At 36.4% G+C, this 17,436-nt stretch overlaps 1 protein-coding gene across 8 annotated transcripts in view; it reads right to left on the bottom strand.

Annotated features, from left to right (window-relative positions):
* Window positions 1-17,436, bottom strand: part of SOX6 (SRY-box 6) — a 387,375-nt gene that overhangs the window by 270,937 nt on the left and 99,002 nt on the right. For 2 of the 8 annotated variants that reach the window (XM_019474504.1, XM_009288779.2), the window contains exon 1: window positions 5,606-6,107. The exons of the other annotated variants lie outside the window; for them this stretch is intronic. The gene's annotated coding sequence lies outside the window, so the exon portion shown is untranslated. Of the gene's footprint in view, window positions 1-5,605; window positions 6,108-17,436 lie in introns of those variants that run through there. 8 annotated transcript variants of the gene reach the window in all.

Below are 17,436 nucleotides of genomic sequence, written 5' to 3'. Positions count from 1 at the left end.
TGCTGGCACCAAGCTTCCTTTCTAGTTTATTCCCTGAAAACATCGGGCTTAGGAAAATGGGAAAATTACATTCCTCATACAATGCAGAAATTATTATTGATACTAGCAGGTGAAGTAGTCACTTCTTATTCTTTCCTTTCTTTGCTTGCTACAAACAGCTAAAAGCAGATAGCAGAAGACAGAGGACACAGTAACTCTGGATTACATGTCACAGCTGTAGGGTGCCGGAGAGAATAACCCTACCGAAGTCCATACACTAACTTCAGAACTATATCAGTATAGCTCAAAGCAGAATCTGATCCTCCCCAAAACAAAAAAATGCTATTACTGATTATCGTTTTAGTTGATTTCGACATCAATTCCAAAATTTAGCTCTTCCTTTGGAATAGGAAGTCTAGGCAAGTATGCACCGAATGCCTAGATCTGAATCCTGACAAGCAAGGGAGGCTTATTATTCTCTTTCTCGTGACATAGCAGCTCCCTTCCTAACAGGAATTTAAAACAAAACAATGTTTCTCTCCTGCAGGGTTTTATTTGGCCTTTACATTAAACAACACTCTAGATTAGTAATCAGGTTTACCACACAGTTGTCATGGGGTCACTAGCAGCTACTTTGTTTTCCCTTAAAACTGTGCTCTGTAACACGATGATAGCGTTAAACGGACTACAACTGATGGGAAAAGTAGAAAGAAGAAAGAATAATCAACAACATACTAAAAATATTTCTTTCAAAGAAAAAGCAGTCTATTGAAAAATCACAGACAAGAAAGATTCGGCATAAGTGCTAGTAAACCATATATATTACCTCAATAAATGCTAAAAGCTTACCCCGGTAAAGCAAGAACAAAGACATATGCAATTTAGCTCACTTTTTTCATGCAAAAATTGGGATGTATGCTTATACATATGGCTTTTTTTAAATCCAAGTTAATAGGGAAGTAGAACAAATGTCTTTAAATTGGAATTAAACAAGTACAGTCATGACGAAGTCTGTTTTGAAAAAAAAGGAACATAAACAGTTAGGATTTGCCTGCTGCAATTCTCACTAACGTTTAAATAGATGACTCTCCCACTGTAAAATGACAAGAAAGTTGCACATGCACATAAACGACTAGAGAGCAGACAAACTGTTATATATTATTTACATTATCCATCCCTGTCCAGAGGTAGAAAGGCCAAAAGGATGTCACTGAGTAGTAGTAGCATCTGTGCATTATAGCTGCTGCTGAAGTGCCCAGCTTTGGCCTTCTCCCAGCGCAATGGAGTTTGGTTGGTTTGACCTATTTAAGCAGAAGCGCCCTGACAAATCTCCGCTCTGTTCTGAATACTACTGTTTGCCTCCTACACTGAACACCTGCACATCACAATCTCATCAGCCTGGTTAGTAAAACAGACCCATTTGTGGGACAACAGTCAATCTACTGTCCTTTGGCTCTCACAAACTTGGGTGAGAGTTTTAGAGCAAATTTGCTGTGGGTTTCGTTTGTTTGTTTGTTTTTGTGGGTTTTTTACTACAATTAAACATTTGGTCTAAAGGCTCCAGAATAATTAATAACTGCACAAATACTGATTTGTACTATCTTTGGAAGAAATACCAACAGATTCTCCACTAGCAGCTATAAAAATACAACCAAAGCCTGTGTAGTAAAGACAGTCAGGGGATTACATTTTACAGTTCTACGGATGTTATGTACTATCATCCACCACTACCACAGAACTGTATTCAGATGGTGAAAAATGACACGTTTGATTGCTCCAGGATTTAGTAGCTGAAAATAATGTGTCTTTGAGAAATACGCTGTTTCATGAGTATGTCTTTTTAAAAAACTATTGGAATATGTTGGATGTAATAAAGAACACATGTAACTCCTACTTCTGATGAGGAAAAAAAGGAAAGAAAAAAAATGTTTTCCTCTAGCAGCACATGATTCAATTAACTCTTCAAGCTCTTCTCTCTCTGCAGCCGTTTAAAATATAATTATTTTCCATAAGACAGTAAAAATGCTAGTCCCAAAGGCAAAATGAAGTCTTACAAGATTACTCTCTACATTACCAGAGATAGATCAAGTGCTAATAAACACCTATGCACCTAACTGGCAGTTTTTAAAACGACGGAACACTTAGCAGCTTGCGCTGAAACCAAAACTCACCAAATGTCTTTTGATAAAAACAGGCCTGTTTTATTCTGGTGTTTTGACTAGGTAGGTTTAATTTTTTTTTTTTTTTCAGCTCTAACATTTTACAATTTATTTTCTTCTAGAAGGAGAGTTCTAATGTTGCTATATTCTCTCTTTACTATCTTGTAGAGATAGACACCTGTATGCAAAGTCACGAGTTCACCCTGGATTTATCGTTTTTTCATGACACAATCTTGTAATTTTACATCCGACCACTCTAAGCTGCTGATGCTCCGTAAGGACTCTGTAAAAGCCGGAGTTGTTCATGAGCTCTTTTGGTAATATAACAGCCTGAAGCACAGCTAAGCACCAGCTGCACCATATTTATCTACTTGTTTATGAAAGAGTTTCCCCCTCATTGTGTGGATAACTGACCTTAGCCACAGCTAATAAGACATGAGCTTCCTTGAACTATGCAGTTTTACACTGAATCTTATAAAATACTTCAGTGTTATCCATATAGCCTCACCGAGCTCCTAATGAACTGAAACACATTCTTGCTCCAGTACTGTCATCACAGACAAGGTGCGGTCCAAGGAACAAAAATAATCTGGCCCAACCTTTGCTTTGGCCATCTGCTTCTGTAGACAAGCTTCTTGCTGGCTACCACCAGTTTTTTTATAAAGTAGAGAATCAAGCAACATATAGATATTGATGCTACACCCTACCCACCATCTCATCTTACTGTCCCAACCATGTAGTCACAAGAATGGCTTGCTTGCTGCAGGCTAACTGCCTCAGCAGCCACCCCTGAATTGCAGCTGTGTTTCCAGATGTATGTCTAGTTAGTCAGAGACCTCTGGAAATTCATCACTTCTCAACCTTAAGCCTTTAAACAGGCTGGAAGCTATAGTCTGCATTGAAGAAAATGCAGCATTTTTACTTAACGTGAAAACCCTGCTCAGTCAAACAAGTTCCACTAAATCAGATGATGGCCTTATCAATCTATGCCAGACATGCAGACACAACCCACCCCCCCACCCCCCCCCCCAAATACACAACTGAGAAGCCACAGCTGGCACAAAAGCAAGGATCATGTCAGCTGTAGAGCCATGCTGAACTGACTTGGTAGGGGGACTTCTTTCACAGGTTACACTATGATATTGTTGAATTTGAAACAAGTCACTGCAATGACACAAAAAGACAGTTTCTGCTTGGTATGTTTTGTTTCCATTTTTTATGTAAGGCTATTACTTCTATCACAGTTGATTTAAATTATAATAATTAAATAACAGCTAATTTACACTGGCTTACAGTTGGGGGAGTTCAAGACTGTTTCTCTTCAGTTGCAGGTAGAATTTGATGATTTAGGATTCTGCCAATAAGCTAATACTTACAATAAATTTTAAGATGATTATTAAAAGTCTGTCAGTTGAACCAGTACAGTGCAAGAGCTCAGATGTCAACTACATATACATACAAAACACAATAAATCCTGAAATACTACTTCAAAATCCAACCAATTTGTCTAATTTGTGGGTTAGTACACACATAAGTAATACAATCACCTTAATCATTCCAAATAAGCATACAGTGAGTTTCATTTTGGGTTTTTTTCCCCCCAACAGCACCACACTAGTTGTTCCTGATGATGTTCCAAGCAGAGCATTCCAAAGAGTCACTCGTGCAGGAAAACAGTTGAGCTAAACTCAGTTGCCAGCTCTTTTCTAATTTTAAGTTCAGCTTTCCCATTCCGAAGCAAGCATTCTTCTCCAATACTAGTTAAAAGAGCTTACCTAATTTAACTTTCATTTTTTCCTTAAACATCTGGGAAACTTGATCTCTCTAATCAGTTTCTTACTTTCCTCCACTAATTACAATCTTGTTTTTTCTACATATATCATTTCCTGTGTGATAATTTTTTCATCATTGGTTTTCTTGCTCTTTATATATTTCCTAGATGCTGGTGTTCAAATTCAGGCAAAGCATGTTATTTGTATTGCCCCCATTCTCCTTAAAAATACTCAGATAAAATGTGCCACAAGAAGTTATTTGCCTGCCTCTCTGTATATCTGAATATTTAGCATAGCTTCCAAAATGCCACCATTTGTTGCCCTGATAGCTCCAGGATCAGCAAATTCTAGGATTTTAATTTACTCTAACGTGATGAGCCACCCTTCAGAAAAATTGGCCACCAGCTGTCTCTCTGCTCGAGTAGGCCAGTCACACGCAAAACAATGAAGCCTGTCTGACAAACACCACTTCTCCGTTTCACTTTCCTCACTGCCTGTTCTTCCCTTCTTTCCATTTCTCCTTTTCCCTAGGCCATATCTTAATCCCATTCTCAAAATCAAAAGGTTTCTTCCTTTCTGTATGGTTCATAAAAGGTTACCATGTCAAACTAAATTGCTACAGCAACTCAGCCTTCAGATTTGGGTTACTTTCAGGTTTTATTTGTATTTTCATTCTTGTATCACCACAATCTGTTTCATGTAGCTTTCAGGCTATTTCACAGATATAGGCTAAAATCCAGAGATGGTAAACTCTTTTCCACCAAGACAGATAGTGTAGTAACATCATATGCATACTAAATTCCACTCTACAAGCAAATCAGGATTTTTTTAAAAGCTACTAATTTAAGTAACAGCATACAACTTAGGAAAAGTCGTTAAATACTGTATGCAGACTTTCTAATTTCTACAGTATTAGACCATTATTTAAAAGATTTTACACATCTCATATAATTAAATAGTGAAGACTACATTGGAAAAATAAATGTTTATCATACCTATTGATTAGTATCAGCAGCACAAATAGACAAATTTCAAAGTTTTCCCAAGACAGAGCTTTGAGCCTTTAGAAAATTACCAAGATTGTAAGATTATGTTCAACTGATCTAATGGTTTGGTTTGCATTTTTCTGTATAAATACAGTGGTATGTTTACCAAACATCCATTTCCTTCTAACCCCAGATCATAAATTTTTGAAACCCCACAAAAAAAAGTTTTTTAATCCACACAAATGTGTTCACAATATCAAAACAAACTTGCATAAATCACTCATACAGTGTGAAAACTGAAGTCTGATAACTCTGTGAATGAAAGAGCTCTGCAACATAAAAGTTTCCATAAACCTCCACAATACGTTCAAGCACAACTAAAGAGAGACTTACATAATATATTAGGTTGCAATTGCGAAGGACTCTTCAGGTTTTGTAATCAGTTCTCTCACTTAATCACAAACCATTAAAGAATTGTTACAGTATTTCACAGTTACATACATTGCATAGCTTAGAAATATATCTTCTTACCAAAGTTAAAGCACAATTTTAATTTCTTTCATTCATTTGAGGAAACAGGATCAACATATGCTGTTTCATATGCTGATAGTTTAAGTAAATCAGCAAAGATTCTTTTTAAAACTAAACTCTCTTACAATGAAAAACAGAAAGAAAAGACTTTATTCCTTTGAGAAGATGTCTAGCTTACCTGGCTTTGCCATTCCACACCAACAACCTGAACAATATTATCAGCTCTTCAGGTACTAATTCTTGCTAACTGGAAGGATATTTTCTCTCTTGCTGGATTAATAATCAACTTTCCTGATAGTTCATTTGTAATTCTCTGCTGGTTAACCCTTTGCAGGGCTCCCATTTTGAACTAAGCAGCCTACACTATTCAGTTCATTTTAATACAAAAATAACAAAACATATGATAGTACATACATGACAATTAAATAAAGAGCTGAAGAGAAAGTTTAAGAATAGATTATCTTAAATAACTAAAAGCTTATAAGTACTTAGAATAAGACTTTCTTCCTCTTAAAGACTCTACTTACTAAACCTAAGAGCCAGTAAACCAATGCATCAACAAACTGAAAGCTATAAAGTCCAATGGCTCATACGACAGCACGCTCCCATGAAGCTACTGCTCAACCTCTCATCTTCGGTGTACATGTAAATACGACACATGCCTGCCGAATTCTGAAAATAACATCTTTTATTATTGAATAGTGTGCTGAGAAATTACCACAGTTATCAGTTTGTGCAAGGCCATCCATCTGTGTTGTCAGAAAGCAAGAGCAAGAGTGGCCAGGAGTAAAAATGAGATAAGAGAGGCCCAGAATAGCTAAAAAGGGGAGTTCAAATAAGGTCAGAACAGTTTAAGATGGGATACCTAACAATTATATGTAATCTTATTTTTCAAAGGTCATAGTAGCAAATTACATACATTTTATCCGTTTCATATGAATGCGATACATTTTGGCAGCTCTGTTGTGAAATGAGTAAAAAGATTATAAAACAAACCCAGTAAAGGGGTTTAGAGATCTAGTATAGGAAGGTGAAACATTCTGGAAATCCTGACCTAAAGAAACTAGTCTTTGTTTGGGGGATATAAGATGGACCTTGGGATGTGCTTTCATTGTGGACAGAGGGAAGAGGAAGAGGAAAATAAACTTGATGCATGGATGACTGAGGCATAATGCTGTAAAAATGGAGAAATCTTAAGAAAGTTGTTTTTTTTTTTCTGGAAAACAATGACTTGGGTTTTTGGATGCTCTAGGAAAAATATAAGGTGACATTTCTATTCACTAACAGAAACGCTTTCCTGGTAAATTGTGCTATAGCTGTTTTATTAAATAATAATTTTGGTTTTTCCTTAGACAAAGGGGCAGAGTCTCCAAAAGTTACTGCATAGCACAGAAGAGACTTATCTATTTCCCTTTGCGTAAGAGCAGTCCTATAGTGAATCTATTTTTACACAACTGTAGGCCTCTGCTCTCTGTCTACGGCTCTCTCTTCTGTAGCACCTAATACAGTTTGCTGTAAACTTTCTATGACATGTGCTGTAGAATTTATGATAAAATGCTATAAAGTGTTGAAGCAAATTTATTTCATATTTATAGTTAATTTTATTCTGTGTGTGTGTTTGAAAGAAAACCTTTTAAGAACACCAATAACGTGAGAAAACTACAACAACTAAATTTATTGTTAAGTATCACATCAGTGGTACTCCTGGGGGCTCCTCTTCATGGGAAGAAAGCTTAAACAACATTTTCTAACACATTGGATTGCTTCCCAGAGATGTGATGGCCTATAGAGGCAGTGCTGAACAAAGCAGGCTGGAATAGTAAGTCAGTAAACAACGCTTTTCAGAGGATGGTCACAAATAAGTGCAACTTTGTTTAATAAAGGCAAATTATAGTTATCTTTTGTTCTTTAGAAGGTGCATTATCTTTCTGTCCTGTTCCACCTGACTAAACTGGTGGTATCTCTTCTATCACCTGACTGAGTGGTTGGCTGGAAATAATGGGACAAAACAATCCACTATTGTTACAAGAGACAATGACCTTTCATGTCCTTGGAGCTTGCCATGACCTTTCATCTTTCCTATCCTCCAATGGTCTCTCCTAACAACTAAAACTACACCCCGTTAGGCTGAATTCCAGATTGTCATAAAAAGCCCTGTCCTTTCGAAACAAAACCAATTTTTTCACCAAGGTGGAGGAGAAACACAGGTCCATTGTTCCCGCACAGATGGAAGTTAGAGTTACTAAGGCAACAGCTCTAATCCCCCTTTTTACCACCTTTTTCACATCATTGGCCTATCAAGTGTGCTACCTTTTAACTCATAAGCTCAAAAGCTGGTAGTCTAACTGACTGCCCTAATTAGCTACAATTTTCACAGTACAGACAACATGATGAGCTAATCGAAATTTGCAAAATAATGACGTACCTCCAGCAAATATTCCTCCTCCTGAGGCCCAGTCTTAGAATAACAATAATGAGACCATTATTAGAGGAGGGCATTAAAATGCTGCACTGCTGCTAAACAGAGAACTTAATTGTTCTGGTCTTGTCCATTGAATCAACAACCTATTGTTGTGGACTTGAAAAATAAAGGACTGGAGAATGGGTGCCATAATGATTGGTCTGTGCTGCCATACCAGCACTCTGTAGAATTGTTTTCCTTTTGAAAGTCTTGATGGACTAGTAGTTTTGTTTAAAAGTAATATAAAAGGCAATTGTCTGGATAAAAAGTCCTATTTATTGAAATCTTTAGAAGCAGTTGCATGGATTTGCTCATGACCCCCAAGATAAAAACACAGGGACCATAATAATTCTATTTGTAGAGACCACTGCTTGTAGTGACACTAGATAACGCTGTCCTGTCTAGCTACTGCAAAAGGAAGGCAGGCATTTCCTTTGCAGACAGAAATCATGACAGAAGGTCAAATAGTGGACAGACCCAATTCATCTGTAAAAAGGAAGATGTTTCATTAAAAAAAAAAAAAAAAACCAACAAACTACTAATATATTTGGTCATCATTTAGAATTCTGGGTTTAGATCAAATTGATAAAGGTATGCCTAAGTCAGTCACAACACAGGACTTTTTTGTTTGGTTAGTTGATTAGATATTAAAAATGATAGACCTTATTTTTTTTTCACCTCTTCCATAGAATTATACCCTAAACTTTGTAGTTGGGAAACTGAATAATATACCTTGGATGTAGTGACTCAACGGATGTAAATTGTAACTTACTGTTAGCTTAGGATATTCTTTATTTAAAATTGGGACTGGGAGGAAGAGATATCTAAAACCTCTGGAATATTTTTTAATTTTGTTTTTAATTGATAAGAAAGTAAAATCTACAGCTTTTCACAAAATGTTAAGGTAAACATGGTCTTGAAAAAAAAAAATATTCTCCCAAATCAAAAATCATAGTTTTATTACATCAAATCATTGCTAAATAACACTGTCCTGGATTTCTCTCAGCTTTCACTGCAATAGAATAGTTGAAAACATATAAGCAATAACAGATTTACACTTTGGAACAGAACTTAAAATCATGTCTTATTGTATTTTTTATAGTTACCTCTCTTAATGCATCTTTCTACATACAAATCGCTCAAAAATAAGCTATGACTCTAGGTTAATATAAACAATCAGAAACAACAGAATTTGGGCTTGCAAGAGTACCCATTGGTACTTTGCTATTTATTTCTATAGGAAAAAAGTTTACGTTTTAATTTTTTCTTATTCTTATCAACATATTGTAAATCAAAATGAGAAAAAAATGTGAAAAGGAAAAAAAAGGGGAAGAAAATGTAAAGTTAAAGGTTAACCCAAAAGGCATTTTCAGCAGTCCTTCGAACCGCTCGCATAATGTAAAGTTGTCTTGCATGTACTCACAGAACATTTTCTTTAAACTCAGGGTCTTTTCTGTTGTAAATTGAAAAATGCCTAATATAAAGAAGTATTAAATTGTAAATAAGACCTCTTGCTTCATTCAATCCATGCTTTGCTCCATTTATCTTCATCTTGTTAGGCTAATTAAATTAACAATCTCTGTGTTGCACACTTTCTCTTTTCATTACATCAAATAATAGCCTGGATATGGGAGAAAACCCTCACCACAGGGATGTTGAAACACTACCTTGAGGAAGAGTCTCTTACATATGTATTGCTTTAGCAATATTAACTAGCTAGATATTACAACATTTATTAAATAGATTCTTCATCGCTTTAAAATAATTATCCTGATTTTTTGAGAAATAAAAATATTTTTAAAAAATCAGAGGCTTGCAATAGATCATGTTTACAATTTGTAAGCCACAAGTACTAAAAGAAAGAAAGTACCTAAATTCATCAATAGTTTTACTCAATGTTTTATTTAATATAAAAAAACCCTGCACTTGAATACAATTTCTGGCCAACTGTGTATACAGTCCCAAACATATTAATGTGTCAAATTACTCAAAGCATGTTGCTGTACCATTTGTCTGTGAATGTCCTGTATATAATTAATTGGGTGTTTGGGACAGTTTCATTGGTAAATTTGGTTATTTTAATGTTGTAATGGGGAGCAATGTGCTAAACTATGAGGCAAGTTTTCTTCCTTTAACCTACATTATGGCATCGAGAGCAAAAGGACAAAACAGTAAAGCCTTTTTTAATCTCACCCTGATCAAACAACCCTCTTTCTCCAATCACAGCTTTGTGCGTGATATCTTTCTGCTAGTGTTTCTTATTTAATTAAAACAGACACTGACAGAAGGACATGGATTAGGACTGTAATGATGCATTTACTTAGATTAATCGGAGGCTCCTTTTGGAGTAATGGCTTAAACCAAAGAACAAAAGGAAATTGTTATGAAACAGCCTTTTATCCCAGGCAAAGGTCACATTATGAGGTTTTTAATTTTGTCAGCCTCTGTTATATTGGGCCTTGCTACTGCAACATGAGAAGTGCTTCTCTCCCCCTCTCCCCCGAGCCAAGCCAGTTATTATAATACAGCCATTAAAGCCGCAAATTAAAATGTCTGATTTTAAAACAGGTTGCTTAGCTTCCAAAACCCTCTAATTAGCATGTTGTGCATTGTTGTGAAGGAAAGAAACCTAAAATGCTAATGACCTGCTGCCAGGTGACCACACTGCTGTGCAAAATAATACAGACCCTTTCAAGTAGTAGTAATAATAATAATACCCAGCTCTTATGAATTACCCAACTCCAGGTCTACTCTGCACCACATGTGCTTAGAGAAACAAGCGTGCATCCAGCCAAAGATCAGAGTTCAGTAGTCAGCACAAGAGATTGTTGTATGTTAACTGGAAAGAAGTCTGTGCCCATTCAGACACTGTAAGGAAAGAGAAAAACATCTGAAACCACCACGGGCCAGGTGATACTTGGACGAGGCACAGAGAAAAGCATGGAACGGAAAATTCTTACCCTGTCAGACAGAAACTACAGATACATTTCTGTAAATCTCAAAAGAGCCAGCCCCACCTTGCTGTGATAAATTCTGCTTCTGTGCTTTGTTCACAAAAAGGCAATAATGCAGTAAAAGACCCCAAATACAGGTATATTTTTGTCCTTTCTCAGTTTACCGTTCATTGTAACAAGTTCATTGAACACATAAAATGAAGCTAGAGGTGCCAAATCTCAAAATTTTTTCACAAGTCTTGTGATATTTTCTTAAAATATGCTACAGCAGAAAGTTTGATAATGCGACTTCAAAGGCTTAAACCAAATAGAAAACTTTTTCTTAAACCTCATGGTACTTGAAGCTCTGTTGTTTTGAATACTTGAGTTTTAGCAAACTTACTCACTTCACACAAAATTTCAAAAGAAAAGAACTCTCATCTCCCAATGACAAAATGTATCATAGGTGACTTCCATTTTTGAAATCGTAGCTGCAGAAATACTCGTTAGTCTTCTGCACCACCTAAACTGTGCACAGACCCAATCCTTCTCCAGTCACAGAGTCCACATCTCTGGCAAGCTGAAATGTCACACAGTACCGAGGCACACAACCTGATACCACCAAAGAAGCTAAACCTTGCTGACAGTGCCAACGTTGGGTCCAAACAAGAGCAGCAGAGGCTGCTGTTCAGCACCACAAAGAATACCTTCCTGGAAAGTCCAGAGTAATTAGCTGGGCAGTCAAGATTAACCCCACTGGACCTGTTTTTTTTTCCAACAATTAAGAAAAAAAAGGCTTTCTCTGTAACTTGGTGTCTTTGCCATAAAGATCCCGGTCCAACCCCCTCCAAACATACCAGCACAGTGTGACAGTGTTCTTCTGAGATCACATTAGTAGGAAGTTGGATGAGATGTTGAGAAGCTGTGGTGGACTCGATATCTGTTCATTCGCGGAAGTCTCCCACCCTTCAAGTGATCCCTAATTGACCAGTAAGGGACAAAAATGACTGCAAAGGGGACTTTCAACCATTTTGAATCCCTTATTGCATTATGTTTTACTTAGAAGTTCATCAGTCCAGAGACAAGGTACTGTGTGATTCCAAATCCCAATGCCCCCAAAACCACTACTCAGTGGAAAGCACAATTCAATTCCTCTCCAGATAAATTACAAACCAGCCAGGTTAAGCAAATTGTAATACATAAAGGACCACGGGTGTGGTTTCATCTCAAACCCATGTGTCAACACTGTATTGCTTGTCTCTATTTTACACAGCACAGGCCAGATTCTGCCATGTTGTTGCCACAACACTCCCTCACAATACAGTCCCGATCCTGAAAAAAATTTGACAACTTGCCCTTGAAAATATTAACACAATTGCATGCAAGTCACTGAAATGACCTACATAAAAAGGGAAAACACACTTATCTGCAGAGAGAGTAATTTCAATTTACTTAACACTCACCACTTAGTTGGTGGCAAACGAATTCCAGTAACAAAATGTTAATAAAACTGACTATGTAGTAGTATTCTATCTGGTTAAAAATATGCTGAACTTCACAGTACTCTTCTACAACTTCGAGATATCACTGTCATCGACCAGTACCACCATTTATTTATTTATTTATTTAAACTTAGCTTCTATTCTGCCAAGATAATCACATCTTAAGATATGAGAACCTGTTTTCACAGACACATGTATCATCCACTAGTGTTCCTTGGCTGCCTCTTAGTTGTTATTTTTTCCTGAATAAGACCACCTCTGCGAGACAGAAAACACACTGCTAAGTTTATTTATAAAAAAATACTCTAACATCTAATGTAAAACAGACTTTGTGCAAAATGATAGGTGGCTCTATCCTTTAAAACTCACAGTCAGGAAATTACCATTATTTTCATGTGTGGCTGTGCACATACTATGTTTGTAGAATTCATCCTAACAGTGTATTTTAAAGTCATCTTGAGATGGCTACTGCATTGATAATGCAAATACACCACTTCCCAAAAGTTCTGTTTGTTCCTTAAAATATATGAAATATGCCAATGCTCTTTTAGTGAACAAGTAATAAAATCTGCATTAGTATCCTACACAGAATGTGAATTCATGCTTTAAGATCAGAGCTGCTTAGATAGCAAATTATCTGCATCATTTCACATTTACCAGCTAGAGAGCTGTCCAGGTACAGTCTGTATACAGTCAGCATTAGAACAATCAGTGCCTATATGAATACAGTACTTTGTGTCCTGTGGTTTTTGCTGAATATCCACGTAGTACATAGAAATATATGTAAAAGAACAACAGTAATTCAGTAATCTAAGACTTCAGTGTAGGAGTCTGACGAGTAAAGCTGGCACAGCAGCAGCTAGTGGCATGGCACGGTAGATACACTAGTAAAGCAGTCAAATACTCAGCAATCATGCTCGTTTGGTGCAGAATAAGACACTGATTGGGCTTTCATACATTATGAGTTCAACTGGGCCCATTAAAGTACATCTCTGAATAACTATAGTGCTCTATCATGTTGATCCTGGAAACTCTGGTGGCCAACACAGAGCAGAAAAGACAATCTACTTTCTCATTTCTTTGAACATCATTTTCACACACCCAAGCAAAAGTCACAATATGCTCTGCACTGATGCATAGCAGAATAAAATGTATTTCTAGGGAAAAAATCACCAAGTCAAATCATCACACGTAATAATATAAGCATATTTGACCCAAAGACATGAAGGAAAGGGAAGTCAGTTCCTTCTAAATATGTTTTTCTTTACTCAAGTAGCCCCACAGAGTAGTGTGTGTGTTTTTTATATATATATATATAAAATTGAACCTGTATAATGGAGCTATATATATGGAACTATATATACCTAATGGAACCCATATAACAGTCATACAATGGAACACAATCCTGTTCTTCAAATTACCAGCTTGTGCCCCCAACCACTAGCACTGATTACATAGAACAGCAATTTTCTCTATCTTCATATACTGTGAAACAAGAATAGTTCTTATCTCTGAGCACCAGTAACAGCTCTTTGGGTTTGTCCCATTATGCACAACCTATCTCAGTTTTTTCCATGTATCCTTCTCTACAGGTTCTCCGCATCCTATTCCACCTGGTCAGTCCATACTGGTATCACTGTATGCACAGCTTTGTATATCTGTCAGATGAGAGAAAGCAGACCTGTCTGCTCTTTGGGTTTCCAAAAGACTGCATTTGGGCCATACAAAGTAGTTCTTTTTCAGTCCTAAGAACTACAGGATCAAGCAACTTACATATTTGAATTCAAGTCACTTATCAGATTACCACATTCACCACTAGAAATTCTTATTACTATTTAACTCTTCTTGCAATCCTAGATATCCCATCTCATTCCAAAACATCATTCCCATCTGATTTGTGATATAATGTACAAAACTGTTCAAATCCCTTATAAATTTCTTATTTGGTTTTGGAACTGTTGCCCCTGTGAACATACCATTGAACTTTTGACCTAACATCTTAAACTCTCTTTGCAATTGGAGTCTTCATATTTTCATATCTGCTAATTTTTTTAGTCCTGAATATAAACTAGATAAACGATGGAATAAAAATCACAAAAGCAGTCAACTCCACTCTTCTGGCTATTATCACTTGATTTCAATAAATGATAGGTCTATTACATTCCAAACTGTCTTCTGCAAGAGAATACTGATCTATGCAATTCATCACTAATTTTATAGTGAATGTCAGAAATTAAGTTGATAACTTATTTCATGTTATATGTAATAGAAAAACTACCTACATACTTTAAAGTGCAGATAATATACTCAACGAGCATTTCAAAAAATATTTTTGCATTCTAGCGTGCAAAAGTAGCCTGCACAAATTACGTGAAAATTTCACCCCAATTAAGTGAAAAGAAAATTAACCATATGCAAATTTGGCTTGCATCTCACTTCAGAAACACAGGCTAGGTTTCAAGAGAAACTGGGCCAAAAGTAACTGTTAAGGGATTTCAGTTTGCTGGTGAACACAACATGAAATAGCTCAAACACAGAAAAGCATCATGCATACATAATTACAGCGTCATACTCACACACAAAAGATATCCATGTGGTGAATTTCAATACCTCCTCAAAAAATAATTCACTAGGCACCTTTCAGCATTTAACTTACAATTTTCCCACTAGTCAAAATTTCCCAATCGGTATTGCCTAATGAAGGGGGCATACAGAAGAGTAAGGCATATTTTGACTCAGTACCTGGCACGCTGATTACCTTTTTATGCCTTGGTTTACCCATGTGTAAAACAGGAGAAACAAAGCCTTTATAAATCACCTTTCTAAACTGCTTTGAGATCTGCTGATAAAAAGAGGGAATGAGGGAAACCAAATCTCTAAGCAGTCTGAAACAGGTATCACTTAAAAACAAAACAAAACCAAACAAATGAACATAAAGGTTTAGGGTTTTTTGGTTTTTTTTTCTTTCTCTAATGTTGGAGCTTTCAATACCCAATCAGCCAGTCATACTACTGCATTGTTTTATTAGAAAGTGGATCAGAACAGACAAATTAATCAAGTCAGGACAGTGAGTGCACTTTGTTTACATGCTATATCCTGTACATATCTTTCCTAGGTTCAGACTGAAATCCAGCTCCAGCTGCAACAGCTTTCAGGCTGACAGATCTTTCTGGAGCTGTGCCACACAGTGTTTCAGACCTGGAAGGTGCTGCAAGCAGGCACTTTCACTACACTTTTTAAAACCCCATATATCAAATTTTCACACGTTAAACATCCCTCCAAAGGTATACCTGTCGCAATTTAATGATGTGCACCATCCAATCTTTGGGCACTCATTTCTTCTGCCCATATAATTATCAGGATTTTAAATCTTTCATTTCTAAAGAGTGGAATTAAAATATATAACCTATTAGAAAGAGGATACTCTTAACTACAGTATAGAGACTCATTTATAGTTCACTCTCAAAAAGCTTAGGGTAATAGATTTTGAAAATGTGTCATTTTTGGTATATATTAATATTTTGGGGTATATATAAATCTTTACAAAATTTCCACTGCTGACACAGCTGGAAACTCTGTCACACTGATGGAAACTAAAGCAGTTTAGTAAGCAAAGTAAAGCAAATAAGTTGAACCACCTAAAGTTTTTAATTATTGTAATCAATTCAGTGTTCCACCAAGCTAACTTAGCATGGTTATAAAAGTCTTGCAGAGAATGAGCTGTACAACTGCCTGGTTTCTTCAACATTTGTGAAAAATATGATTATCCCAAATGGGTTTTGAAAACACAGTTTTTCTGACTTTTCATATCTATGTAAATAATCTTGTGTATATATATATACACACAGATACATATGTGTGGATGCACACATATATATGTAGGTGTATATATACCTACACGTACAGTTACATTTAAGCAAAATCATTAGGTTGTGTTCTCAGCCTTTTCTTCAAAGCCCACCAGTTAGGGCAGATGGAAGTATGTAGCCATTTCTCAGCTCTGGTACCTGAAAGAGGACACCACAAGGTGCAGGACAGAGCAGGTGCCACAGATGAGCAGCCTCAGGGAACAGATGCCTCGGCAAGAGAGGAGGAAGCAGAACTAAGGGGAGGAGAATGAGAACGGCAACAGCTTGGGAGAGCTCAGGGACTCCCTACAAAAACCCAGGAACTTCTGCCTAGCATCTGCATTTGATAGGAAACATTGGTGACCACTTCCCTCCGATGGACTACTTCAGATTAGAATAGGGATGCGAGAAATGAAAGAGTTAAATACATAAATTTATACAGAGGTTTAAGATAATCACATATAGAGTGATTATCCTAAGTCCTAGGGAGATAGTGTTTTGCTTTATTTTTTCCCCTCAAGCCTGCACCTTTTGTCATACTGAAATGCATAGTCAGCCCTCACTTGGTAAAATATTTGTGTTGCCATGCAGTTAAACAAATGTTTTTTTCATTTTCTTTTAAAATAGCCTCCCACCCATGTTTCTCTAAACAGTGGCCCATCAGTCCAGCTGGATAACATGTACAAGCTGAGCAGTAAAGTCTCCTCTTGCCCCATTAAAAGGGTCCTTTCCTTATTTCATCAGCCAGAACACATGGGGAAATAATAGGGCTTCAAAAATAATTCCATCTGAAAGGAATTCTGATTCCATAATATTCCCATATTCCACTATAACTCACAGCATCCGATTGGCATTCGGCATAATAGTTTTAGCACAGGCAACTGCAGAAGATCAAGGTAATCTTTTCCTATTTCTTTTACACACTGATATTCATAATTCCATTGTGTGCTCTTTTTCTTCTATTTTTATTCTTCCCGATTCTTTGTATGAAATATGAAGAACTCACAAGTATGATTATCAAATTTATGGTGTATGCTTGCTACACCGCACATTATAGTCTCACAGTTGTTTGCCCTGCAGTATGAAAGATTTGCATAGCGTTTAAATGGGAGAGATCTATACAAACTATAGTTAAAATATTATTACATTTATATGTTTTTCTATATGAACTAGTAAAAAAAAATAATTTTTTATTCCACTTTAGGGCAAAATTTTACTACAATTAAATGAAAAGGCTTAGCTCTGCTACTTCTTTGAAAAGAATC

The sequence above is a fragment of the Aptenodytes forsteri genome, unplaced genomic scaffold (assembly GCF_000699145.1).
Source record: "Aptenodytes forsteri isolate BGI_AS27 unplaced genomic scaffold, ASM69914v1 Scaffold8, whole genome shotgun sequence".
Taxonomy (NCBI): Eukaryota; Metazoa; Chordata; class Aves; order Sphenisciformes; family Spheniscidae; genus Aptenodytes; species Aptenodytes forsteri.
Note: the sequence above shows the minus strand (reverse complement) of the source record. Positions and strands in the feature narration are given on the sequence as shown.